Genomic DNA, 27,298 nt, shown 5'->3' with positions numbered 1-27,298 from the left:
TGATTCTCCTCCTGCTAGCTTTTCTATGATTTTGATTATCGTTTTGCCTGTGTACATCTTCAAACTTATCACTCCAGCTGGTTCCATGATTTAGCTGTTTTTATTGTAATTAGTATATGTTGCTCCTACTGTTGTTGAGTTGTTTAGGCTTGTCTGACTTTTCATGACCCCATGGACCATACTGTCTGTGATTTTCTTGGCAAAAATACTGACCTGGTTTGCTATTTATTTCTTCAGTGGATTTGGACAAACAGAGGTTAAGTGACTTGCCCAGTACCACACAGTTAGTAAATATTTGAGGCCAGATTTGAATTCAGGTCTTCCTGACTCCAAGCCCAGCATTCTAATCACTGAGCCATCTAGCTGCCCCTCTGCTACTATTAGGTAGTAGAATTATAGTCTACTGCTTTGAATAGTCATGTTCTTATAGACATAGTTCCTAAAAAAAATTAATGTGCCATTCTAGTCATGTATCTTCCTCAAAATATCAGAAGTATATCAGCTAAAAACAATGTTAAAGATATTCTATTGATAAAGGGTAATATTTATAGAAAATAAAAGCCTGGGCATACAATTTGAGATCTTTCTCATATATCCTCAATCCTTATTAACAATTGGTTAATCTAATCTCATTTCCCTTCCTCTAGTCCTCAAGTTTCCAAAGAACATTTTCCTCTACCTTGTCCAGTATCTTGAAATTTGTAATCAAAATCCCTTTTCAGGATGAATTCATGATTCTTGTACTTTAAGCCAGCACAACATGAAAATTCTGTCTTGAAAGTGTGTCCTTAACTTCCTGGGTTTTGGTGACTTTTCTTTGCTTTAATGACTACTCCCCCTAATCAGTTCTCTTTCTTCTCCTTCTCTGGCCACCATACAGAAAGGGAGAAAATGCCAATACATATATCTTCATTTCAATACAATGAACCTCCTTAACTATCCTTCCTAATGAGGAAGTTTCTTCCCATCTGATTCACTTTCCAACTTTGCCATATTTCTCCCTTCACTCTCCTCCTCCTCTTCCCTCTTCTGTTTTTTAAGTAAAAGTCACTGTCATATAAATAGTATTTTACTTAGATTAAGTGTAAATTGATACTTAGACTCAATTGTAGCATAATTATCATCTGTAATCTTTTAGTTTTCTTGTTAAATCAATCAACAGACATATTATAGTTCTACCACATGTCTGGTACCTTGCTAGGTGAGAGCACTCTTATCAAGTGCTTTTTATTTTTATGGGTACATTACTAAGACAAAATGAACACTGAAATATTCCTTCTATATTCGTTTAGATTATACATGGATGCTATTCAATATAAGTTCTTCATTCATTGCTTGTTGACATTATCTTGCTTATCATTAACATTTCTGGTAAAATTATCCTATCTTGGTTTCTTTTTCAGTTATTGAGATTGATAGGAAAAAAAAACCCTTTAAAACAAAAATAATTATATTCTCTACTTCAAAGGAAGATAAGAGCCAGAAAGATAGCTAACTTTGAGAAGAAGGATAACTTATTTCAACCACTACTTCACATAAGACTGAGGAGTAATGCTGTTGATCCCCAGCAGAGACTAACTTAGTAGATAGCATTTGTCCTGGAATGTTGGCTAGGGAACCAAATAACTTTAAATGTTTGTGAATCAGGTCATCATTATGTTAGATCATTACTTGGGTACTGTAAAAGTACAGAACATTAAACAAATCTATTTCCAGATATAAACATTTAAAAAGTACTATAAAGCTAATATAAATCATCTTGGATTTCCATTTATTTTGGAAAATCTTTTCTGTTAGTACAGATGTTCTAGTTTTGGATATGCACACTTTTTTAAACATTTAAAATGGAACTCCATAATAAACAATGGATCTGCTTATTTTATGAATTACTAGCAGGATTATAAGACTGGTGAATGAAATCAGCACCTACTGTTTTCAAGGAGATTCTGATCCAAATAGGAAGACAGCATATTTTGTCTCAGTGGCAATTTTTCTTAAAACAAACAAAAACGTCACCTTTTTATTATGAATTTAACAATCATCAACCAGCACGAGCATGTATATCAAATATACAAAAAAAAAAACACTCCCAAAAGATGACTTTTTTTTTTTAAGGCAATTGGGGTTAAGTGACTTGCCCAGGGTCACACAGCTAGTAAGTGTCAAGTGTTTGGTCTGAGGCTGGATTTGAACTCAGGTCCTCCTGACTTCAGGGCCAGTGCTCTTTCCATTGCACCACCTACCTGCCCCAAGATGATGTATTAAATCATGAATTTTTCTTATATACAGTTTTTCATGACCTCTTTGAGGTGAGGCCATGATTTAATTATCGCTGCTCTCTTTCTAAATGCTTACATCTCTCTCTCTCTCTCTCTCTGGCTAGGCAATGAGGTTAAGTGACTTGCCCAGGGTCACACATCTAATGAGTATTATGTGTCTGAGTCCGGATTTGAACTCAGGTCCTCCTGACTCAAAGGCCGGTGCTCTATCCACTGCGCCACCTAGCTGCCCCTACCTATTTCCCTTCTATGATGTATTCCAGAATTTTATAAGGACTTGACTTATAACCTATAGTCTGCAGATTCTACTCTTTTACCCTTTTTTTGAAAACTTGTATAACATTTACTCTTGCTAGTGTTATCTTCCAAACAATTTTATTTTTCAAAAATCACCAACAGTGGTTCAATAATCATAGTTACTAGTTTTATCGGTATTTTAGTATGGTAGTTCATTGGAGCCGGGTGATTTGAACTAATTGAGGGCACTCGTGTTCTTCTTATAATATCTGTACTTATCTTCAATTTCAATCGTCTCCTATTTCATTTTTGTTCTATCTTTTCAAGTCCCCAAATAATTCTCCTTGGAACAGAAAAGCAAAGATAAAGGAGTTGAGTATTTTCCTATTCTTATTGTCATAAATTATTACTGTTTTGTCTGCTGTTAAGTGAGGTCCTTTATCTCCTTGTATCTTCTTCTTGAACCCCAAATAGCTAAACTTTTAACAATTTTTTTGGCCTTCACACATACCACCATGCTCATCTCATTAACAGTTTTAGTGTTCTTGATATTGTCTATATATAACTGTCATGTGTTTTAGTATTCATTTTCCATTACTTCTCCCTGATTCCATCTTCCATGTATAACTTTTAAAAGTCTCACTTGGTTCATAAGTTTCTTATACAGTCATGTCTGTTTTTGAAACAACTACCTCTTTTTCTTCTCAGTGTAGTAATTTTTGTCTTTCTTTATTATTTTATTCCTGAAAGTTTCCCAACCCTAGCCTGATTTTGCTTAGGGAATATTAGGTAATGAGAACCTACTACCTAGCCTTTCTCTAAGTCCTCTGTAATCTGCTCTGTCAAAATCTAGGGTGCACATCATAACGAGTGGGGGTAGAGATGGAGACACACACAGAGACATAGAGAAGAACAGGGAGAGAAAGAGAGAGAAAAGGAGAGAGGGAGGGAAAGAAAGAGCTAAAGAGAAAAGACAGAGACAGAGTGACAGACAGACACACACAGAGAAAGAAAGAAATTCTGGCAGAGGTCCAGATGGAGAACTTCAACTATCATTTTGTCACTTCAACACTGTGCCTCCACAACTGGCATATGATGTTTCCTAAAATTCTTATCTAATTCTTTCTTCTGTTCTGGTGGTCTGGAAATATCATTTCTGTTTTCTTCTTAATTTATTCTCACCTGAACATTCTTCACTATATTTCCTACCTCAGATTTCTGGAGTTCTTCATATTAATATATTTTCTTACTCTACAATGCTGCTTCATCATATATGTATATATATATATATATATATATATATATATATATATATATATATATATGTGTGTGTGTGTGTGTGTGTGTGTGTGTGTGTGTGTGTGTGTATAAATTCTATGTCTTCTGAATAAGGTACAGTTTTTCACAGCTACATTTCAGATATGAGTCTCATCCCATTAAGTCTGAATGATACATATGAGGTCAAATTTCCCACTCTGAGTCACAATCTCTAGTTAGTCCCATTTTATATATTTGTTTGCACAAGTACACTTAGAATTCTCTCTCCTCTCCTTTGGGTAACCTTCCAATCTCATTCCTGATGCTTCCCAAGACCTGTTTCTTCTCAATTCCATTTTCTTGCTGCCATCACTGCTGCAGAGCTTGATTCAGACCCTTCCTCTCATGGCTCTCTGCTATTTTTTTGATACCTGTAGGTAGGGCTTCTTCTAATTTACAATAGAACCACTGGGGAAATCCACGTGACAGTGGGTTAGAGTATCACATTTTTGACTTACTATTTTCTTCATCTCATGTAACTTCCTCCTCTTCAAAAAAAGAAAGCCAACTACAATATTACTTTAAATTTAATGTGACTTCAATGTAGATTAAAATTTGTATTCTATCAATTTGTAAATTTAACTATTAAGTTAATATACATAAACATTATGCTTATGAATACTAAATTATATACCTATTCCCTTGTATTCGGTCATTGCGATAATGGAAAAAAAACCCTACATTGGTAGTGAGGACACCTGGTTTCTAGTTCCAATTTGACTGTTATTTGGCTGAATAACTAGAAGCAAGTCATCTAATTCAGGGCCTCAGTATCCTTTTCGGTAAAATTGGGGGATTAGAATTCATGACCTCTTAGACAACTACCATTGAAAATAACCTAGAGATACTATGCATTTGAGAGTAAAATGAAAAATACTAAAATGTAACTAAAATTAAAATGCAACTAGTGTCCACACTAAATCTGAAAACATTTTCAGATTTATTGATCAGAAAATATTTACTGAGCTGCTATTGGGTACTATACTAGAGACAGATATAGGAAAGGTCCTGTATGTCACAAAATACTTTGACTTTATAAGTTTCCCTTGAATAGCCTGTAGATATTTAAAAGAGAAAATTTCTGATGTTTTTAGAAACAAAGTAATATTACATGTAAGCCTTAATTTAGTACAGGATGGTAAAAAAATAAAAAGGTCCAAATACAAAGAAATGAGATTGATTTCCTTATGTCACATATATCACAGAATTTCAGAGGTAGAAAGAATCTTTAAGAAAAGCATCTGGTCCAACCTCATTCATTTTAAAACTAAAGAACCCTGTAAAATATAAACAATTACATGAATGATTGCTGAGAATGACTAATTATAAATCAAAACAACTCAGGTTTCACCTCACATCACAACTTGTCAAAGATGAAGAAAGAGGGAACTAAGAAGACAATAACACAAATATACTGTTTGTGGGTCTGTGAACTAGTGTAAGTATTCTCTAAAGTGATTTGGAAACACCCTTTGACCCAGAAATTCCACTGCTAGGCATCTACTTCAAGTAGGAAAGAGAGAAGAGAGAGAGAGAGAGAGAGAGAGAGAGAGAGAGAGAGTGAGAGAGAGAGAGAGAGAGAGAGAGAGTTCTCATATATACCAAAGCACTGTTAGGAGCATCAGTTTTATTTTGTAGTAGTGAAAAAACTGGAACCAAAGTATTTACCAATTAACTAGGGAATATCCAAACAAATTGTAGGACATGAATGGACATAATGGCATATTACTATGCTGTCAGAAATTAAATATGGAGAATTCAGAGAAGCACAGAAAGGTATATGAACTGACATAAGAATTACTAAGAAAATATTATATGCAATTTTAACAATAAAAAGGAAGGAACAATAACATGAAACTGAATGCTGTGGAATTAAAATGATCAAGAGAAAAGTTGAGAAAATGCAACTCCCATTGTAGGAGTGAGGGACTAAGGATATGGAATATTACCTATATGGTCAGATATAGATGATGTGTTGGTTGACTTTGTTGAACTGAATTTTTTCTCTACTTATTTATTTATTTATTATTAAGCAAGAGACATCTTTAAGGACAGAAGTGGAGGAAGGATATATCTGGGAAATAAATGTGATGCAAAAGCAAAAATAGTAAATAAATTATTTTTAAAAAAACCAACCAAAAAACCTTAAAGGATTAGTTAACGTTGGATCTAATTAGAACCCATGTCTTCTGACTCCATTGTTGGCTTTTAGAATTACCTTTACAACCACACTTGATAATGATACAAATAGCACAGGGTCTGGCTCTGCATTGCTTGCTATGTGATAGTGACATTTGAATATAAGAAGAAATTTCCTCTTTTATCTCTCTCTTTTTATATACTCTTCCTCCTCCCACTCCCCACAACTTGTTTGCTGTGCCCATTTCTGTACACATTCTTGTTTCTTCTGTCTATAATATGTTGGACATCAAATTCCCAGGAGCTAGAAAATATAGTTGTATTTCTTCACATATACAACACACTCCAGTTCCTCAGGCAATTAAGTATTTAATAAATGCCTTGCAAAGATGAAGATCTATTGCATTCTGTCCCATTTCTTCCTCTAGTTTTCGCCTCCTTTTACAAACTATTGGAAAGTGCTGCTCACCTTCTCCCTTCTGTGCTGTTCTATGCCTGCTGGTGGCTATTGGGTATTTTGCTAACATTGCGGGTTCTATTTCAGGGAGGAATGGTTAAAAATTCATTCAAGCCACTTTTTAATGGTACCTCTTGCCTGGAGTGATCTATTAAATCAGCAAGGCTCCAAATCATTTGAATCTTTATTTTCAACAGTTCTCATGATTATATGATGGGGGAGGTGGAAGGAGGCGGGCTCTCTGCCTGTCCTGTTGTCCTTTGTGGGAGACAAGAGCCTTCCAGCAGTCCGGAGCAGACAGCATCTTCATCTATATTGTAAACCCCACAGAACATCATCTATGTCACTGGCACTATATAACTAAAAAAGAAAGCAAAGTGTCCACAAATAATCAGCTGTTATCAAATAGCTGAGAAACTTTGAGGAGGTGGTGGAATAGGGTAGGCAGACTGGAAGTAAAATCTAATAAAATTTATTTGTAAACAGTATCATGAAAGTTATTTTTATTACAAAAGCAATAACATCTTTCCATCAATTTTGTTCAACATTTTTAATAACTTGCAAGGGATGTTAGTAAATCACATCGACCCTTAAGGTCCCTGGATAGATTGAAATAAAGACACTCAGATTAACCATGATGCTGCTCTTACAGCCCCTTTATGCAAACAATTATAGATGAGGTCATCCCAGGGCACCACTGTTATTATTTTCCAGCCAATTTATTTTGTAGCCCCTTGACCCTGCTTTAATGGGTGCCTTCAAAAGGATTGACCACAAGGGGTTGTTAACAACAACCAGTAGAAAATTGGGAAGTTGGCATTTCTCCATCAACAGGAGGTTTGGAAAAGTCTGTTAGAAATTCATTTAATTTCTCTGACAATAACATGCTGCACATTTTAATTTTGACTCAACAATGCCTTTATTTGTCATGGAAATGCAATGTGTCTGGTCTGGGTTGAACTGACATATCAGACCTAAGTCATTGACATGGCAAATTAAGGATTTTACAACTTCATAGAGACTTCACCAAAAAAAAAAAATCACCTGTTTTACACAGGTTCCCTAACAATGCACTATTTGTCTCCATTTCAAATAATACAAATAGTTCTTTTAAAAGTATTGACCAATTTGAGAACTTATTCTTCCAGTTTTTTCTATAAGAGAGATTTATGTTGGAGGATAAGGTATAGAGAATAGCTAGTGTAAACCAGAGGAGGCGCATTCACCTATCAGTATTTTAAGTACATTGTTCAGGAAGTGGGAAATAACCTGAAAGGTGACTACAAAGCAGACAGCATGAATTGCAGGGGAAAAAAATTTAATCAAATGTGCTTTAAAACCAATTATATTTTTAATACACTCTATCCTTGGTGGGTCCTCAAGAGGCATACACATAATGCTTGAGCTTTCATTAGGATTCCAAAAAAGACTTTAAATCTTTCCATGGCAAATATTTCTAATCATTTGTAAATTTAATTATCAAGTTAGCAGGCACCCAAATTTGATTAGCATGTTTGAAAACCTGATTGTGAACCAGAAACAGCTCCTAGTTGTTTTTTTTTTTCCTTTCTGTCTTCAGATAGCCTCCTAATCTTGCCATTGTGCACAGCTTGTCTGGCTTCAAAATAAGAATTTTATATTGGAGACCACAGATGCAATATCAGTATATTACAGTAAGTGAAAAGACCTGGTTTATTCTCAATTCCCCTTGCTGTTATTTGCTACCTTTGTGAATTATTGAATGAAATGCATTCTCTCAACTTATATTTTATGTAAGTCTCAAATGGTATCATAAATAGTGCATGCATGGGCATAGATTCCTGTATTAGCAAAAAATTCTGTGGCTCACCTATTAAAATTGTTTTAATGAGTGTCTTACAGTTTCAGCTAATCTTATTTCATAAAATCATATCATTTTTATGATACTGAAAAACACAATGTGTAATTGCTAATACCTGAAATTAAGATGCATAAATGGTAATATTCAACACTGCTCTTAGATATAATATTCACCCATATAAAGAACATAATTTCTCCAATCTACAATCCATAGTGTTCCTAGTATATTGTTAATTCTGGAAACGTGTTAGTTAATTAAAAATAGGGAACCATCCAGTCATTTACTAAAAATATTGTGTGTGTTAATTATCTACTACTTAATCCATTATTATTATTAATTATATAGCTTGCTAAAAATGTATATACCCTAGAGTGCCAAGTCCTTCATTTGAGCCATTTGATCACTTTTAATAAGATGGCCCTAAGCAAAGGACACTAGATGATTTTTGTCCTGACAGATTTCCAGAGTCTCTTCGACTACTTTAAAATAGATTCGCCCCCTTTGGGCAGAGGTCACACAAGAGACAACATGTAGTAATGGAAAGAACATTGGAGTTGGAATCAGGACACCTTATCTCATGCTACTCCTCTTCACATACCCTATATTCTAGCTAAATTGAGTCAAATCCTTCCTCAGATGCTTAGCTGTGTGACCATGGGCAACTCATCACTTATCCTCCCTTATCCTCATTTTCATTATGTTCAAATTGGGATGAAAAAACTGATAGGTTTATTGTGAGGAATATCACAACCTTAGACTATTTCCCAAATGTGTGCCATTAGTATTGATAGGAAGGACTAATATTTGAGGAGTAGATAAAAGTTCTCCATGAATTTATTCAGGTTGAAAGGCATTTTAGAGGTAATCTACTCCAACCTCCCAGCCACAAGAATAATTCCATAGCAATAGCTAGCATTTATATAACATTTTAAAGTTGGCAAAGTGCTTTACAACTGTTTTATTTTGTCCTCACAACAAACTTGGAAGATAGGGGAGTAATTTGTGGCATAGAGGCACAGAGAGGGTTAAGTCACTTGCCACAGCTAGTAAGTGTCTGAGGCTGGATTTGAACTTGAGTGTGTTCTGACTACCAGTACAGCCCTTTTATCCACTGAGCCACCTACCTATCTGTCATACTTTAACATCCCTCAAAAGGGGTCATACTTCTAGTGAAAGAGCTCATTAACTCACCTAGCAAAAACTATAATTGTTATGAAGCTTTTATTGATACTAAGGTGAAGTTCATCTTCTACCCATTGGTCCTGACTCTGCTCCTTGGAATTATGTTTACTCTTTCCATTGTCTTCTGTAATTCTTCTTTTTCTCTGCGTTAGCCAGTCAGTGCCTTCAAGTGGTCTCTTTGTGTTACTATTTCAAGTAACCTGACCAGTTTGGCTACCCAATTCATTGAGGTACTTGATAGAATTTTAAAACTGGAAGGGAACTAAAAGATCATCTTACTCAACCTCTTCATTTTACAAAGCAGGAAAATGAGTCTCAGAAATGAGAAGTACCTTTCCCAAGCTTAAAGGGCTACTTAATTAGCTGAAGCAGGGCTAGAACCCAAGTATTCTGAGAAACTTGAGTTTCCTCAAATTCCACTAATGGGTCCACATTTGAGATGCATCAAGAGTGCATGATTAGGTTAATAATGTCAATGAATATCACCAACATTTACTTGGTTCTAGACTACCAAGCCACACAGTTAAAGCTTCTCTGAATTGAAAACAGTACTGTAGAAATGGTATAATCAGACCAGAAAAAAAGTTAGACTATTATCTCTCTTTTTTGGTGACGCTAAATATTCATTAATGTGGCTGAAGACTGCATTATTTTTTTTTTTGGCTGCTGTATCATACTGTTGAGTCATATAGTGTTTCCAGTCTCCTAAAGCCTTGAAATCTTTCTCACAACTTCCTACTGCCAGGTCTTTGTCTTGTATACTTTGGCCCTGTCCCTGTTTAGATTTAGGGGTAGAGCCTCACCTATGACAACGATGGCTAGCTTTCATGTTCAGGGTCAATATCTGGGTGTAGGAGAGAAAGCTAAAATTATTTTTACAGTACTATAGGCAAAACACATAAAAATGAATCTAAAGTCAAAATTTGCCAAAGCTAAACTAATCTGTTAGACAAAAAAGAGATGATCTATAAACCAGCATAGAATCCATTCAAAAGGCATGCAGCTGCTTGTGAAAGGAGCTGAAGTTAAATCCAAGTCCATGCAGGAAGTTAGAGGAAGACCTATTATACAGAACAAGATCTGAAGACCCAATGTCTTTGCCATCATCCTGTTTCTTTTGCAATCCAATCTTCAAACCACTGTCTAAACGGTGTTTCTAATGCATCACTCTTCCCATGCTACTCCTCTACCCAAAATCCAATTAAAGTATGAACTCCCATTCCTGGCATCCCATCATTCACAGTCTGGCTCTAACCTGTTTTTCCAGTCTTATCTCATGCTACTCTCCTTCACATGTTCCATATTCTAGCCAAACTGGGTTATTCTACATCCTGTGGTTTTGTCCAGCTCCTGCTCATTTGGCTCCCCATGCCTGGAAAGGACTCATATCCATATTCATCTATTAAAATCTCTCCCTGCCTTTAAGGATCAACTCTGATGGTATCATTTCTCCCATGAAACAGGCTCTGCCCTTTGCTGATGGAGTAGTCTATCACTCCTCAAATATCTCATACTACTTTGCCTAGATTTCTCCTATTTGACTATCTAGCCTTTGATCTTTTGTTTGCATCATATTATTTATCAATACACAATTCTCCCTTAAATTCTTATATGCTATTTAATAGCATGGTCTGTGTCATTTATTTTTGTTTTGTTTTTGGTTTTTTTTTGGCTAGGCAATTGGGTTAAGTGACTTGCCCAGGGTCACACAGCTAGTAAGTGTCAAGTGTCTGAGCCAGATTTGAATCAGGTCCTCCTGACTCCAGGGTCAGTGCTCTACCCACTGCGCCATCCAGCTGCCCCTGGTCTGTCATGTAAAATCAAATTCACTATACATTTTCAATGCACTGAACAAGTCACTGGTGATATAAAATCTGTCCTCAAGGAGCTTACACACTGCTTACATATTGTGGTGAAAGCAAGACTATAGCATTTATATTTCTTTAATGTTTTCAAAATGCTTTATAACTATTTTTTTTTCATTTTATCCTCACAACTCTCTTGGGAGATATGTACAATATTATCTCCATTTTGTAGATGAGATAACTGAAGCAGATAGAAGCTATGTGGCTTGCCCAAGGTTACAGGGCTAGTAAGATGTCAGATTTAACCTCAAGTTTTTCTCACTCGAGGCCAATACTTCTATCCACTGTACCATCAACTTAAATCTCAAGGTCAGGGGGCAGCTAGGTGGCACAGTGGATAGACCACCGGCCCTGGATTCAGGAGGACCTGAGTTCAAATCCAACCTCAGACACATAACACTTACTAGCTGTGTGACTCTGGGGAAGTCACTTAACCCCATTGCCTAGCAAAACCAAAAACAAAACAAAACAAAAAAATCTCAAGGTCATCTTCAAATTTGATGATTCAATTCAACAAATGTATCAGATGTCTATCATTGTATTAAGTGATAGGGATACAAAAAAAGAGATGCTCTGCAAAAGCTTATATTTTTATCGGTGGTACGTGGGTAGAAGGAGAAGAGAAGGGAATATAATAAAGTGTTCTCAGAATATTTGGAGAGGAAAAGCACACATACATATGGGGGATCAGAGAAAATTGCACAGAGGAAGGAAATCTGAATTGTCAAAGGAAAAGAAGATTTCTGAAAGGGAGAGTTGAGGAGAAAGTATATTGGAAATAATATCTCTAGTTTGGAAGTAGTCCAGTTTGCCCAGAATGTAGAGAATGTGAAGGAGAGTGATTCAAAATGAAGCTGGAAAGGGAAGTGAGAACCAGATTATGGAGTACCATAAATGTCAGATTCAAAAGCTTGTGTTTAACTTAAAAGTAATAGGAAAACATTGAATATTTCATTTTATTTTAGCAGTGTAATGATGTGGTCAAACTTAGGGCTTCGTAAGATTATTTGGCCAGCTGCATGAAAGATGGATTACAGAAGAAAGAGAGGAAGGAGTCAAGGGAAGGTGGAGGGAAGGAACAAGCCTTTATCCATGCCATATTAATACATGCAAGGCTCTGTGTTGTGATTTACAAATACTATCTTATGTGATCATCACGACAACACTGGGAGGTAGGACTATTATTATACTTATTTTACAACTGAGGAAACTGAGACAGACAAACATTAAGTGACTTGCTCAGGTGAGTGTCTGAGGCAAGATTTGAGTTCAATTCTTTCCTGACTCAAGGTCCAGTTTTCTATTGACTCACTGCACTATCTAGATGCATCTAATTGGGAGGTTATTATAGTAATTCAAGATAGGTTTTCAACATTGGCCTAATATGCTTGTCTTAGAGAGAGTTGCCTGGGACACTGAGTGGTTAAATACCTTGTCCAAGTTGACTAGATGGTATATGTTAGAGCTAGAATGAGACCTGAACCTAGAACTTCCTGATTCAAAGACTGGCTGTTTGTGCTTTCTGCTATACTGGCTCTTTAGGACTATATATTATAGGGTAATTGCTGATCTTCACTGGTAGAGTCAATATCTCCATTGAATGTTGTTATACCAATGAAATCATAGGTCTGGTTATTTGAGAAAAAAAAAGCTGGTTTTATAAACCTATTCAAAACAATTAGTGAGACTATTATGACATGTCTGGTTTTTAATGAGCAGGTGTTGGCTTTTTATGATTCCTACTTCCTTTTCTAAAGGTTCACAAACTAGTCAGCCAGTCAACAAGCATTTACTATAACTGGTTTACGTATTCCCAAAGATTGACATAAATCCCACAGTTCTGTAGTTTCAACATTATTCTTTGAAAATTGGGTCATTTCATCATCTTTAGTTTCTTGGAGCCATTCCAGTCTTCCCATTTCCACAAAGATTACTGATGGTGGTACAGCAATCACATCTTTTAATGTAGGTGCCCCTCCATCTTCTTTATGTGCCCTTTGTAAATATGAGCGTTTTTGGAGTACTCCTTGTACAGACAATTTAGATTCTGAAGATGTCTTCTCCTCTTTTTCCTTATTGGAAAAATGTGATTCCAACACCAACATTTGCATATTTAAAGCTTATTATCCTACTCTAGGCATCTACTCTTTCAGAACTTTTGGCCAGCTGGTTGTGCTTATCTTTTGCCTGAAATTTTAGAATTTTATTTCCAAAAGTCTAGTATATGTCTGACTATGCCTAGTAAAGCATTTCTTTACTTGTCTATAATAACATTAATATGATATTACAACACAGAGATACAGCTATTACAGAGGCAGAGGAGTTAAAAATAATGTATTAATCAATGAAACAAAATGCCTAAATGCCCAAACACATGCACATGGAAGGCTCTGTGGAGCAGTTAGAATAGTACTGATTCCTTCTATATTCATGTTCCCAAACTTTTTATAGGTAAAAACTATTTCTAATGCTTTGTAAGGTTCCTTCCAACTCTGAAATTCAATGGTTCTATTATTTTATTCTGGATACCAAGAACCCAGGTATACTTCGAAGGCTTATCATTGATTTAGCCACTTTACTGCCAGATGGAAACTGACAAATTAGGTAAGAGGTGCTGTCTAAAGGGCAGACACAAGCTCCCCTTACAAGTACTTGGGGTCACAATGCGTAGTAACATGGTGGTTTGGAGAGTGTTGGATTTAGAGTCAAAGAATCCCTATTTAAATCTTGCCTCTGCTATTTCCTAGCTGTGAGATCTTCAGGGTATCATTTAGCCTTTCTGTTCCTTAGTTTCCTGATGTGTAAAAATTGGATTTGACTAAATGATCTCTAAGGTGTCTTCCAATTTTAAATCAATGACTTTATGGTCTCATGATTCTATGGAAACATTTAACAACTTTACCTGCACAGTAAAGAACACAAAGTTCTTGAAGTCTATAAGAAGTCAAGATCAAGAGATTCCTTAGATGGAGGCCACCTTCTCACCCTAAGCACCTGTACAACCCTTGTAAAATAATACTTTGGATACAGTCATAGCAAGGGAGGAAAAGCTTCATGCTTTAATAGTCCTTGCTGCCAGTTTTCCTCCAGTCAACATTTCTAATAGGATCCATTGATCTTACTTGATATTCTCAATGTCCCTTCTTTGCTTCACTTCCTTACTATTTGCTCTCCTCCAGCAGATGGTAGTGATAATTATCCATTACCCAGGAGCCAGCTCTTTAGCAGCTTGGGCAGTAAGTGGCAGTGTGTATTTTTTCTTGCCTCTAGGGCAATAATCACCACTGGCCTTTTTAAACCTCCTGCTATTTTTACATCTAGGTCCCACAGTCTCACCCTCTGCATAAAGGGTCTCTTCAGGTGGCTGGGGGAATGTCATTTTTCTGGACTGCCTTAATGGTCTCTGTTTTCTGTCCTGATCTGGTTCATGGCAAGTCTCTGTTTATTTCATCTTACCTCTTATACTTACAGACAAAGCTACTCGCTTAAATCAACATTTCCCATAGAATCTTTTGGAGCTTAAAGAAGCACTCCTACTCTCTTTCCAATTATTTTCCCTTTTTGGAAGGGACTCTTACCTTCTTCTTAGAAGATTGGGCTGGATCATTGAAGTTAGACCAGGTTTGCTTTAAAGAGTGAGATGTATAGATAGCCAGGGATCCTTTCAGTTACAGGCAATGTGACTCAGTGGGCTATGGACAACTCATCACTATACTATAATTTCCTCAGAGACTTCAGGAAACTGGGGGCATGGGAGAGAGAATGATGTCCCTGGGCAGGGAGTAAAGAACCTCATTGATGGGTATTCCTAAAAATAATTAACAGAAAAGGAGAGTGATGTGGCTGACTTCATTTTTCTCTCTGACTGGAATACAAGCAAAACCAGTGGGTGACAGGGAGAAGGTCATGGTAGTGACAATTACTTTGGAAATCTACTTGGTAACACTTCAAAAATCTATTCATAGCTCTTGATTTAATTGTTGGGGACTCGTGTCTTTTCTCTTTCTAGACATTGTCATTACTTACATAAAGATATTTGAAAACTAATAATTATGATGTCTAATTTACATAGCCTTTTGACATTATCCAGACCTATCAACTAGCCTAATCTGAAGATTGGTATATGAGAAGAAAGCATATGAGAAGCTGGATGCTAGGAATTTCTTCAAGACTGCATACTCTTAAAGCCTATTGTTAATGTCAAAATTAGGTATTTTCAAATCATTCTGTGAAGTGCTTAGAGGCGAGGGGTTGCAAGGAGATATTATTTTAAATACTAGAAACTTATTTCTATAGTCCTTAAACAACTCAGACTACCTATGGAAGTATTTGTCAAAACAGGATTTGGAGAGGACTAGATATGATGTGGTACAAAGGAAAAGACATTTGTTCTAGAATCAGACAACCTGTTCAAATCCCATCTTTGACATTTTATACCTGTGGGACATCAAGTAATTCACTTGACATCTTTGGGCCTGAGTTTCTAGACCAATAAAATGATGGGATCAGTCTAGAGGATCTGATGTCCCTTCCAGCTCTAGGGCTATGATTCTATGACAATTATTACTGTTAAGTACTTTTTGGAACCCTTATCCTAGCCTGAAAGGAAAAAAAAAAGGTGGCTGATTTAGAAGAATGATTAAACTAGACTCATTCTCTTAGAGGGAGGAGGGGAAATAAATAGAACAATGTAGGGTTACTGAAGAATCCATGCGTATAATCACTGAGCACCACAGGAAGTTTATGAATCCTCATGTGCCTTCTCATGTAGCTTAGTCACGTTAGGGATATTTGAAAGTTCTTGAATCTACTTACTCTAGAATGGTACATTTAAAAAATGTAGCAACCATTTAAAAAAAAAGTTGACCCATTTGATTATACCAGACTAGATACTTCCCAACAAATTCATTGAGGAATTAATTAGATTATTAATTATTATCATAAAGGAGATGTGAGAGAAATTGTTCTTATTATTACTAAAGCTATTCTCTTTGGTGTAATGTCATTGAGGACACCATGGAGTGTTCTGTGGCTTTATTTGCACAATGTCACCTGAAAATAGGAGTTTTAATTTTTCCTTCTTTTCATGAAAAAAAAAAAACCCAACCTCCTACTTTAAATTATAGCGGCAGTTTTTTAAGCAAATGCATTCCTCAGTTCTTGGCCACAAACTTACCATTCCAATAAAACTTAGGTTTTGATGAGGAATGGTTTTAGAATCAATGAAAATGCTGGTGAGCTATTTCCATAAACCATTAATTAAACCCCAAATAAAGTTGTATTTGGTGAACATTCATCCACTTTTGAATGGTTAATCCTAAAGAATTTTATTCAATAATTTAAGTAGGTTAGCTAACAAGTAGTTTAGTTATTTAAGGGTATACTTTGCAGTCAAGCTATCTTGGTAGGCCAACAGAATATAGTTTTTAAATTACATGCACCATAAAACTAGGCATATGTAGACATGACCACTCTGTTGATTTGTGCTATGTGGCAAGGTGCTTTTCATGGTTGTTGTTATTACTGGCATGCTGTTATTGGAAAGTGATAGTGATATAAAATCAATAAAACAATTTTCAAATGAAAATTCAAAAGAAACAAATTTAAAAAGACCATAGGAACTATAGAGTCCAGAGGGATTGTACTAAAACTAAGTCCGACATAGTTTTTTCATGTTATACAGTATAGATTGTTTGAATCCCAATAAATCATTAGAGTTTGAGAAGATTCCAAATTTTTTAAAATGTTGGCTTTATGTGAATCTTTATGTGAGTCCGAGTTGAAGGGACCTGACCTTCTACTTGCTAGTATTTTGAAGAGTGTGGTCATCGAAGGCAGTGTACCATGTCCCATATTTGATGTTTACTGAGAATGGTACTTAATGCCTTGAAGTTCTATAGTGAAGGCAGACATGTCATTACTTCTGATGTAGCTGTGGAATCTATGCCTTCCCAAAAATCTCAACCACATGAGACAGAGGGCTACAACCCTTCCAAAATGTAATAGTACAGTGAACAACAGAAGAGTTAAACCCATGTATAGGCCTTTAAAGAATATCCCAACTATCCTTCCTTATCTGCTTCCAAAACCTTCTTGGCACTAATTATTGAAAATTTACTTATATAAAATTGCATTACATTTCCCAGAAACTAATGATTATGAGAGGAACTGTCCTTGTTCTGTAGGAGCCAAAGAGAGCCTGTAGCCTCACTGTGGTGGATTATTCATGCAGAATATTCAATTCATTTTTCAACCAATATTTATCCAGCAGTTGCCACATAAAAGCAGCTTCCCAGATCCCTGATGCACAGAGATGAAAAGCAACACAATCTCTACCATGTCTACGCTATAAAAGCTTGCATTCTAATGGGGGAAGGAGAAAGAGGGAGGATGAAATAATGTATAAAAACAAATAAACTTGAACAAAATGAGTGAAAAAAAATGAGATATAATAAAGACTGTGTGCTTTAAGAAAATTTGAGGTGAGGAGACTTTAAGTGGGGGGGGGGCAAGAATTAGAGAAGTCTCCATAGAAGGTTTGATCCCAGAGCTGTATCTTAAATGAAGATACGAATTTCAACTGGCAGTGCAGTACAGGAAGTATATTCTGGGCATGAATGGATGACCTGTCTATAAGAATTAATTAGGGTCTGAATGAGGGTTGTGTCATATATATATAGAAAAGTTTATATACATTCTACACATACTGTATACTCTATATATAGAAAAAGGGGATTAAAGCAAGGCAAATTATAGTATAATAGTATGGATAGAATTTTACAACCAATTGAAAGTGGAGGAAGAAAGAAATGTTAAAGATACGTGACAGAGAAGATGATGGTGCCATAAACAGAAATAAAGAACTTCTAAGGAGGGATAAGTTTAAGGAGGAAGGTGTGGAATTCAGTTCTGAACAGGTTAAATTCAAGGCCCTGGCAGGGGATGCAAGTGAATACAATCAATAGGTAGTTGGAAATATAGGCTTAAAGGTTAGGAAACAGATTAAAAATGGTTATATGGATTTAAGAAACTCTCTCTGTCTGTCTCTCTCTCTCCCTCTCTCCTCATTAGGTCAATGGAATTAATTATCATTTCTCTGCAGATAGCTCTCAATCTATGTTGTTCCTGTTTTGTCCTTCATTCTTGAAGCTTATCATGGCATCAGGAAGATGATGTCATGCCTTGCAAGTGAATTGGATTTAAGTGAGGGAGGGCCATGCAAAGTCCAGCCTCACTTTCTCCCTGGAGCCATCTGGGTCCAGTGGCAAGATATAGATCAGGATTATTGGGAAAATGGCCTGGACAAATCTATGTATCTAGCCCTCTTCTTTCTCCTGAGTTCCAAACCCACATTACCAAGCGCCTCCAGTACCTCTTCATCTAGATGTCACATAGATTTCTCAAACTTGACATGAACAAAGCAGGACTCACTATCTTTCTCTCTACACCCCATCAAACTCGTTCCTTCCCCTACATTCCCAATTCTTACTGGGGCCACTATTATTCTTCCAGTCACTTGGGTTTGTAACTTTAGAATCATCCTACGGACACTTCAGTCTTCTTTACTCCTTATGTACAATTAGTTGCCAAGTCCTGTGGATTTTACATCCTTATCATCTCTCCTGTCTATCTCTTTCTTTCCATTCACACCACAACTACTCTATTTCAGTCTCTTATCACCTCTTCCTTGGACCACTTACAATAGTCTCCTAATTAGACTCCCTGCCAATTCATTCTTTATAGAGCTACCAAATCCACCTAAAGGGTAGGTCTGACCATGTCATTCCCCTACCCAAGGACTTGTACTTAGCAATCCCCTAGGACAGATAAATACTTTAGGGGGTCCATGAACTTAGATCAGAAATATATATATATATATATATATATATATATATATATATATATATATATATATATATATATATATATATATATATATATATATGTATATATATATATATATATGTATATATATATATATGTATATATATATGTATATATATATACACACATATATATACATATACATATATATATACACACACATACATACATACATATATATACATATATTTATTCCAATATAATTGTTTTTCTTTGTAATATATATTTTATTTTATGTATTTTAGAAGGGATCCATAGGTTTCACCAGACTTCCAAAAGGGCCCCTGACACCAAAAACTCAAAAAAACCCTTCTCTAGGATAAATAAAATCCAGTCTCCTTTCTAAGGCATCTAAAATCCTTCACAATCAACCTGTCAACCTCTCTTTACAGGCTTATTATGTATTATTCTTGCTCACATATTCCATATTCCAGCCAAACTGGCTTATCCACTGTTCCCCTTATGCCTGGGATACTCTCCCTTTTCACTTCTGCCTTCTCAGTTCCCTGGATTTCTTAAACGCATAGTTCATGTGCTACTTCCTACAGGAGGTTTTTCCTGATTTTCTGTTCCCTCCTCTCCCCACCCCAGTTATTAGTGCATATACTGCAAAAACATTTGCATATACTATTCTTCACATTTTGTTTCATGTAGAATGAAAGCTTCTTGAAAACATTACTGTTTCTTTTATCTCTATATCTCCAGTTCCTATCATGATGACAGGCAGAGGGTAGATATTTGATGCCTACAAGTTGGACTGAATTGGATTGAATTAGCTTAGAGTTGATAAATGGAGACAGAGAGATGGATGAGATCTCCAAGTTAGGTCACATAAGGGGGATGAGAAGAGAGTCTTAATGGAGATGAGAACAGGAAGATGAACCAGCAAAAAAGAGTAAACAGAAATGTTCAAACTGGTAGGAGTAGAATCAGAAGATGACAGTGTAAAAAAGATTAATGGAGGGCAGAGAATCAATAAGAGGGTTGTCAAAAATGTCCAATTCTCCTAAAGGTTGAAGGAGCATGAAGACTGAGGAAAGGACATTAGTGGTTGTTGTTGTTAAGCCATTTTTCAGTTATATCTGACTCTTTGTGACCCCACTTGGGGCAAAGATACTGGAGTGGTTTGCCCTTTTATTCTCTAGCTCAATTTATAGATGAGGAAACTGAGACAAACAGGATTAAGTGACTTGCTTAGGATAACACAGCTAGTAAGTGTCTGAAGCCAGATTTGAACTCAGGGAGATGCCTTCCTGATTCCAGGCCTGGCACTCTATCCACTGCACCATCTAGCTGCCCCAATGGACATTGGACTTAATAATTAAAAGGTCATTGATCATCTTAGAGACTGCAGGGGATAAGGTGAGCAGACGTACCTAGGGATCGGGGTAGGGCTGAGTTAAATGTAAATATCTATGTGAGAAGAGGCAATAGGGAAAAGAATATTCATCTAGGCAAGAACTGGTTCTGAATCACAGGGATTAAGAAAGCAGATTATCTTTGGTAGTCATAGGATAAGAAGAATGCTAACTAAATAGATACTTGGAGAATAAATCATTCCAACAATTCTAATTAAAATATTTGTGTGATGAACTCTTTATAGCTTTTGAATCTGGTGATTGCTCCTGGCTTGTTTATAGATAGGAAGAACTGGATGCTGCAGATGTTATTGCCAAAGCTGTTGAATACCCAGAAGAGTGTCTTCTTGCCACTTTCAAATAGTTCAACTGATGATTCTATCAGTGGAAATGACATTAAAGAAAAGGCATTAACAACTGCTTGGCCAACACCCCAAGGACCATGCGACCTTTTCATCTTCCATGAAGCTGAAACCTCCCATATGTGCTATCTTTCCCCAACAAGAATGTGAGCTCCTTGACAGCAGAGACTGTTAATTTTCTGTTTATAACCCCAGTGTTTTGCACAGTGTTTGTACATAGTAAGCATTTAATACATGCTTCATTCATTCATTAAAAAAAGAGAGCTAGACACATATTGAGAGGAGATTTTAAAGCAAGGGAAACTTGTGATCTTAAAATATCATTGATGTTCCATTCCTACACATCCCTTTGTGTTAATTGGTGCAATTCCCTGGGTTTTCCCTCTGGGGTATTTGGATACCAGGGACTTGATCCCATATTTTCCAGGAGAGTAGGAGTCCCAAGTCTAGAACTGTTTTTGTCTTGTTTGTCCATGGGCAGTGGGAAAAGGGCTGGAGTGCAATCTAGCCTTCTGAAGTCAAAACACAAATGAGCTTGTGATGGATGATATCTGACTCTGGGCTCTGCTGACTCATCATGTGCCCAATAAAGCTACAGCTTGAAACTTTCCCTCTCATTACCACAGAGAGCAGTATCAAGCAAGGGAGGCATTCTTTGACACTTCCTGGGCAGGAATACAAGTCTGGCTCTTACATTTCCACGAGAGATTATTAACTTTGCTTTTGTCACATATGGTATCTAAAGTTTATTACTATTACTTTAATCAACAACAAAGAATATTTGCGTTGTAGGCAGTTGCTAGAGTGGCTGATTGCGTGCGAATGGAATGAGATCTAGCACCTGTTCAAATCTCATTTAAGAAACCTGATATTTGAGATAGACAATCTAATGGCCATGTTAACTATCCATTTATCTAGATGCTCCAGGTCTTATCCTTGCATTGTTATACTATCAGAAATTACCAAGACCTCCATTATCTCAGTACCTTGCAGAAATGCCTTCCCTGAGTAATGATTCAATGTTATGACCTCTGTCAATTTGAGAACCATCTAGTAAATAGAGTTTCTGTGTCCTTTGCAAAAATACAATTGGAGATATTGTTCATTATGTCACTTGATGCCCTTTATCCAAGGATACTGGCAATAAACTCTGACTTTCATTTAGGTTTTTTTTGTTTGTTTGTTTGTTTTGGAGTGCAATTCTGATTTCGTTGGTAAAGAGAATCCTTGGTGAGGAACCTCCTTCTGCTAATGCTGATTATTAATAAAGTTCTTTGAAACTTAGTCTTAGAGTGCCTGGGGAACTGAGAGGTAAAGAAACTTGCTCAATAGCCAGTCACATAGCTAGTAGGCATCAGAAATAAGAATTAAAATAGTCTTACTGCTTCTGAGGATAGCTCCCTATCCACTATGTCATGGCTACTTCTAAACTGAATTACATGGAGGTGAAATATTAAGGTAGATGATTTTTTTTCAGCTTTCTCTCATCAGAAGGTCAAAACTACATAATCTATAATATTTTTCTTATCAACTGATTATTCCCAAACTTAGAATTAAATATATAATCTATACGATATAATGGACTCAATTCTATTTTCAGAAAAAAACTGATTCCTTCCGTTCCCTTCAGCATGGTACAGTGGAAAAAGTGCTAAGTTTGGCATCAAGGAATCTGGGTTTGAATTTTGACTCTGCTATTTGTAATCAATAAGATGTAGTACAATTTGACTCACCTCTCCTGGCCTCTGCTTCCGCATTTGTAAAGTGCGGAGATTGGACTAGTTGATCTCTAAGGGCCCTTATGGTTCTAAATAGATTGTTCTATTTCTATTGTTCTGTGTTCCATAAGTGAACTGCCATAGGTGTTTTCAGAAGGTGGTGGGAGTGGGGCATGGGTGTAGTGGTAAATGTTTAACAACCATCTCTCTGAAAAATAAAAATGTAAGCACAAAACACTTTTAAGTTTAATCTGAATTGTTAACATTTTCTCCTTCACTTTCTTAAGTCTAGACAACCAATAAAACAGTAAACCAAGTCCTGGTTTTAGTATTTGCCAGTGTTTGAGGCATAAAAATATTCTTATAGAAAATTTAATGAGTGCTAAGGAGACTATTAGAGATGGCTTCAGCACATCCCTTGGGTAGGGAGCAAAAATCTTGAATGATAATAACAACTAACACTGAATATTGCCATTTATAGGCTATTCAATGAACCTAATTAGTAAGAGGTGAACTACTACCACTTACAAGAGGTTCTCTACTTCCTTTGACCAGTCTTTTCATGAAAATTTTTGTTTTATCGAATGCATGTAAGAGTGGGAATTTCCACCCCTACCTCAGGTAATATAAACAGAAAAGAGACAAATTAGACTGTGAGCTTTTGAGGTCAGGGACTGCTGGGTTTTTTTCCCCCTTTTTTTTGTACTTCCAGCTTTTAACATGGTGCCTGGCACATCACAGACATTTGACTTGACACTGACACCTTAACTGAATCAATCAATCAAATAATCATTGGACTGAGTATTAAGAATTTTCCCTCTAATCTAATCACAATGGGTGGACAAACCCTTAATCTGGCAACCTACATTGACCATGTTATTAGAGAAATTGGACCAATATGACCAACCCAGAGCAAAAAAGAGACATACTTGAGGTAAACAGAAAGTGTTTTGAGAAAAGAAGATACTGCACTCCTATTCTCTTAGTTCTTGTCTGAAAGATGGTAAGCTTTAGGGCTGTTATCCTTGGGGATGCTAAGGGTAAGGGTAGCTTCCCTGTCTCATACATGATCTTAGATGCTATGAGCACATGGCTTGGTTTTTTTTTTCCTGATCTTACACAAAAAAAAATCCTGAGACAGAATCAAACAGGTTGTGATTTTGTGAACTTCAAAAAGTCAGGAGATCTTGAGTTCCCAGTAGCATTGGTAACAGTGTCCATCACAGCAGTAACAGCTAATGGCAGCATCTATACCAAGAGTTGAGAGATACATAAAAAACAAAGAAGACACAGTTGGGAAGGTCAGTTGTGACCCCTTGAGATAGAGAGGTGTCACCTATGAACTGTATGAGGGCACTAGCCCTTTAAACTTATTACAGAGCTATACTAAATGGGGATTTCATGAGGATTCTACTATGGAGAAAAGAACTTCCAGTACCCAGGAGCTGAGAGGTACCCTTTTACCACATATATTCTTTATATGTGTGCCTCATTGACATTATACTTTTAATTTTAGCCCATTCTCCCCAGAGACCTTTTGTGTTGAAAGGGAGAGTATGCCCCTCATTTGGAGAGAAGGCTTTTGTAAACTTCTCAGAAAATATCTTTCCTAAATGTTAATTAAGTCTGATAGTTGTCAATGGCAATCATAGTGGTCAGAGCTCACAGGAGACGGTACTGAGAAGGAAGTCCCTCAGAGTTATCCCTAGATTTCTGAAAATAACAGCAGTTGCTCATGGAGTACCCAGCAAGCCAGTGCAAATTAGAGCTAAGGAAGTAGCCCTGGAAGTGGTATTATACATTTATGTTCTATTTTCTACTTTTTTGATGCTGGAAAGAGATTGGAATGAAAAATAATGCCATTTTCTGGCTATCTAAAATAGGTGATACCAAATTAAGCATGTCAATTTAAAGGACCATGGAAAGAATGGATAGCATAATTCTGACCAAATTAGTGGGTGTATCATATTTACATTCATACACATAAGTATATATTTAACATTTTGACACTACATTTTGTTAAAGTATCATTCTCCTAATTTTATTCTCTCAGAAACTCATAAAAAGCATATGAAATGGCCTCTGGATCTATGCACAAAATATGGAGGTTAAATTTAGCAAAATTGAGGAAAGCAAAATGCCTTTACTTACGGTGGATTTCAAGATAGATTTGAAGAAAGAATGTTCAGCAGAAGCCTGTGACCTTAAGCAAGCCCAAGGCTTACTATTATACCTTCTGCTCCTCTCATCCTAAATCTCCAGCATAGGTCTCCTCTCTGACAAGCTAGGTAGGAAAGTCAACCTGGACCTCACAGACCTGTAAGTTTTGATAGTAAGGTAAACATAAATTGCTGCTCTATTTGTCTCTCATATCACCATATTCAGAAGAATGATTGGTCTTTTGTTATCATCAAAGTCTCCGTTGGATGAGATGAGTTGCTTTGTCCTTCACCCTCCTGTCACTGTCCCCTTTGTTCTTAGGTATACTTGCTTCTCTCTTATTCATCATCTATCTCTGTCCTTATCTGACACTTCTGATGGACTTGCCCTTAAACTCCTTAAATCAGTTTCTTAAATAAGAGTTGGAAGTCACCTCAATAAAGTCAGGTTCTGTTGTTTTCCCTTCATTTACTAGAACAGAATCACATTTATACTGAGTAAGAGTGATGACTTTAGAAAGCTCCTGGAAGGAATTTGACAGATGAAGAGAAGAACACACAAACTAAGCGAGCTTCAGAATCCTTCTCTTCTTTCAAGGCTCATATTAGGTGCCGCAAGCCCTTTGCAGCTTTCTTCATCTCCCATATCCCTTTAGTCCTCTCTCTCTTTAAATTATTTTGTGTTAATTTATCAGCAAATATATTTTTCTTAACCTGCTAAAGTTGATCAAGATCCTTTGTTACATCATCTCATTCATTTCTCAATACATTGCTCTCCTCCCCCTACCCAGTGAGCCATTCCTTGTAACAAAGAATAAAAAATAAGAGAAAAAAATGCCAGCCATAGCTAACTAGTTTATAAACTGAACCTGACAGTACCACACTCAGATGTTCTCTACTCTTCAAAGAAGGGAGAGAGTCACATTTCTTTATCTCTTCGTTAGAACTTCTTTAGGTCGTAAATACCTGAAGCTAGGTACAGTGGATAGAGTACTTGACCTAGAGCCAGGAAGACTTATCTTCACTAGTTCAAATTTTACCTCAGATACTTACTGGGTATGTGACCCTGGGGAAGTCACTGAACTCTGTTTACCTCAGTTTCCTCCTCTATAAAATGAGTTGAAGAAGGAAATGACAAACCACTCTAGTCTTTGCCAAGAAAACCCAAATGGAGTCATGAAAAGTCATATACAATTCAACAACAATAAAAAACCCTAATAAATCATTGGCAGCTAGGTGATACTGTGGATAGAGTAACTGGGTTTGGATTTTCATGTGTTCAAATCCAACTTCTGATACTTCCTAGCTGTGTGACCATGGGCAAGTCACTTAACCCTGTTAGCCTCAGTTCCTCATCTGTTAAATGAATGAGATGATGTAACAAAGGATCTTGATCAACTTTAGCACATTAAGAAAAATATATTCACTGATAAATTAACACAAAATAATTTAAAGAGAGAGAGGACTAAAGGGATATGGGAGATGAAGAAGGCTAATACCATTCCAGTATCTCTGCCAATAAAACCCCAGATGGGGTCACAAAGAGTTGGGCAGAACTGAAAAACACCGAACAACAACAACAACAAAAAGCATAGCACCTTTTACGTACCAGACATTTAATAAATGGCTGTTGAATTATACAATGTCATCTGTATATCAGAGCTTTTGGCCAGATTGGAACTAAAATCTAAACATGCTCAATTCTAGCCACTAGATTATTATTTTTGTGGGTAGGGACACTGTCCCCAGAAGTAGCATCCCATTTCCAGAAGGTAGTTCTTGGAGGCATTTCATCATAATTTCTGAAAATCTGATTTACTAATGTAGCCACATTTTCTTTCCATCAGTAACAATGAAGTAATACAGTGTTACAAAATAGAGAGAGAGAAAGAGAGAGAGAGAGAGAGAGAGAGAGAGAGAGAGAGAGAGAGAGAGAGAGAGAGAGAGAGAAGGGAGTGAAGAAGAGAGACAGAGAGACAGAGACAGAAAGAAATCTTATTTATTGCTAAGCTGAAATTATGCCCTATGATTCCTCCTTGATACCTGACTCTAGCCTTGTTCCCTCGGCATAATGAATTCCCATAACCAAGGGTCCTGATAAAATCCTCCGTAACTTATTTTTATCTTTGAGGTTGTTATAAAAATGCACTGACATGACACAGCCCAAGGTGTTGTGGAATGAACTAGCTTGATCTGTTTGCATAGATAGAGACACACTAATGCTCTCACATGGAAACATAGCCTCTTTTCTTTTCTGGACCAATAAAAGAATATCTATCCTAGTGATGTTTCATAAGAGAAAAATACATTAAAAAAGCCTTTTACCTATTCAGGGTCAGGAAATTAAATAGAACGAAGAAATCATTTTTTATCTTGGTTGATTGGTTTATTTCACCCGGTACAATTCTGGTCTTAACATTTAAACACTAAGGAGGTATTTTGGAAACAAGAGATTTCTTCCCATTTATGTCTGCTCAGAAGGAACAGCAAGGCAACTATTT

At 36.4% G+C, this 27,298-nt stretch overlaps 1 long non-coding RNA gene across 2 annotated transcripts in view; it reads right to left on the bottom strand.

Annotated features, from left to right (window-relative positions):
• LOC110192052 (uncharacterized) overlaps positions 1-22,710 on the bottom strand; it is a 102,898-nt gene extending 80,188 nt beyond the window's left edge. Inside the window, exon 1 of one of the 2 annotated variants that reach the window (XR_013486982.1) lies at positions 22,654-22,710. This is a non-coding gene — a long non-coding RNA (uncharacterized LOC110192052). The remainder of the gene's footprint in view (positions 1-22,653) is intronic. The other variant, XR_013486983.1, reaches the window with a different exon arrangement.
• Positions 22,711-27,298: the final 4,588 nt, after the last annotated feature.

This window comes from Phascolarctos cinereus, unplaced genomic scaffold, assembly GCF_003287225.1.
Source record: "Phascolarctos cinereus isolate Bilbo 61053 unplaced genomic scaffold, phaCin_HiC Scaffold_5;HRSCAF=322, whole genome shotgun sequence".
In the NCBI taxonomy this organism is placed as follows: Eukaryota; Metazoa; Chordata; class Mammalia; order Diprotodontia; family Phascolarctidae; genus Phascolarctos; species Phascolarctos cinereus.
The sequence above is the reverse complement of the archived record's forward strand: the minus strand, read 5'-3'. Positions and strand labels throughout refer to the sequence as shown.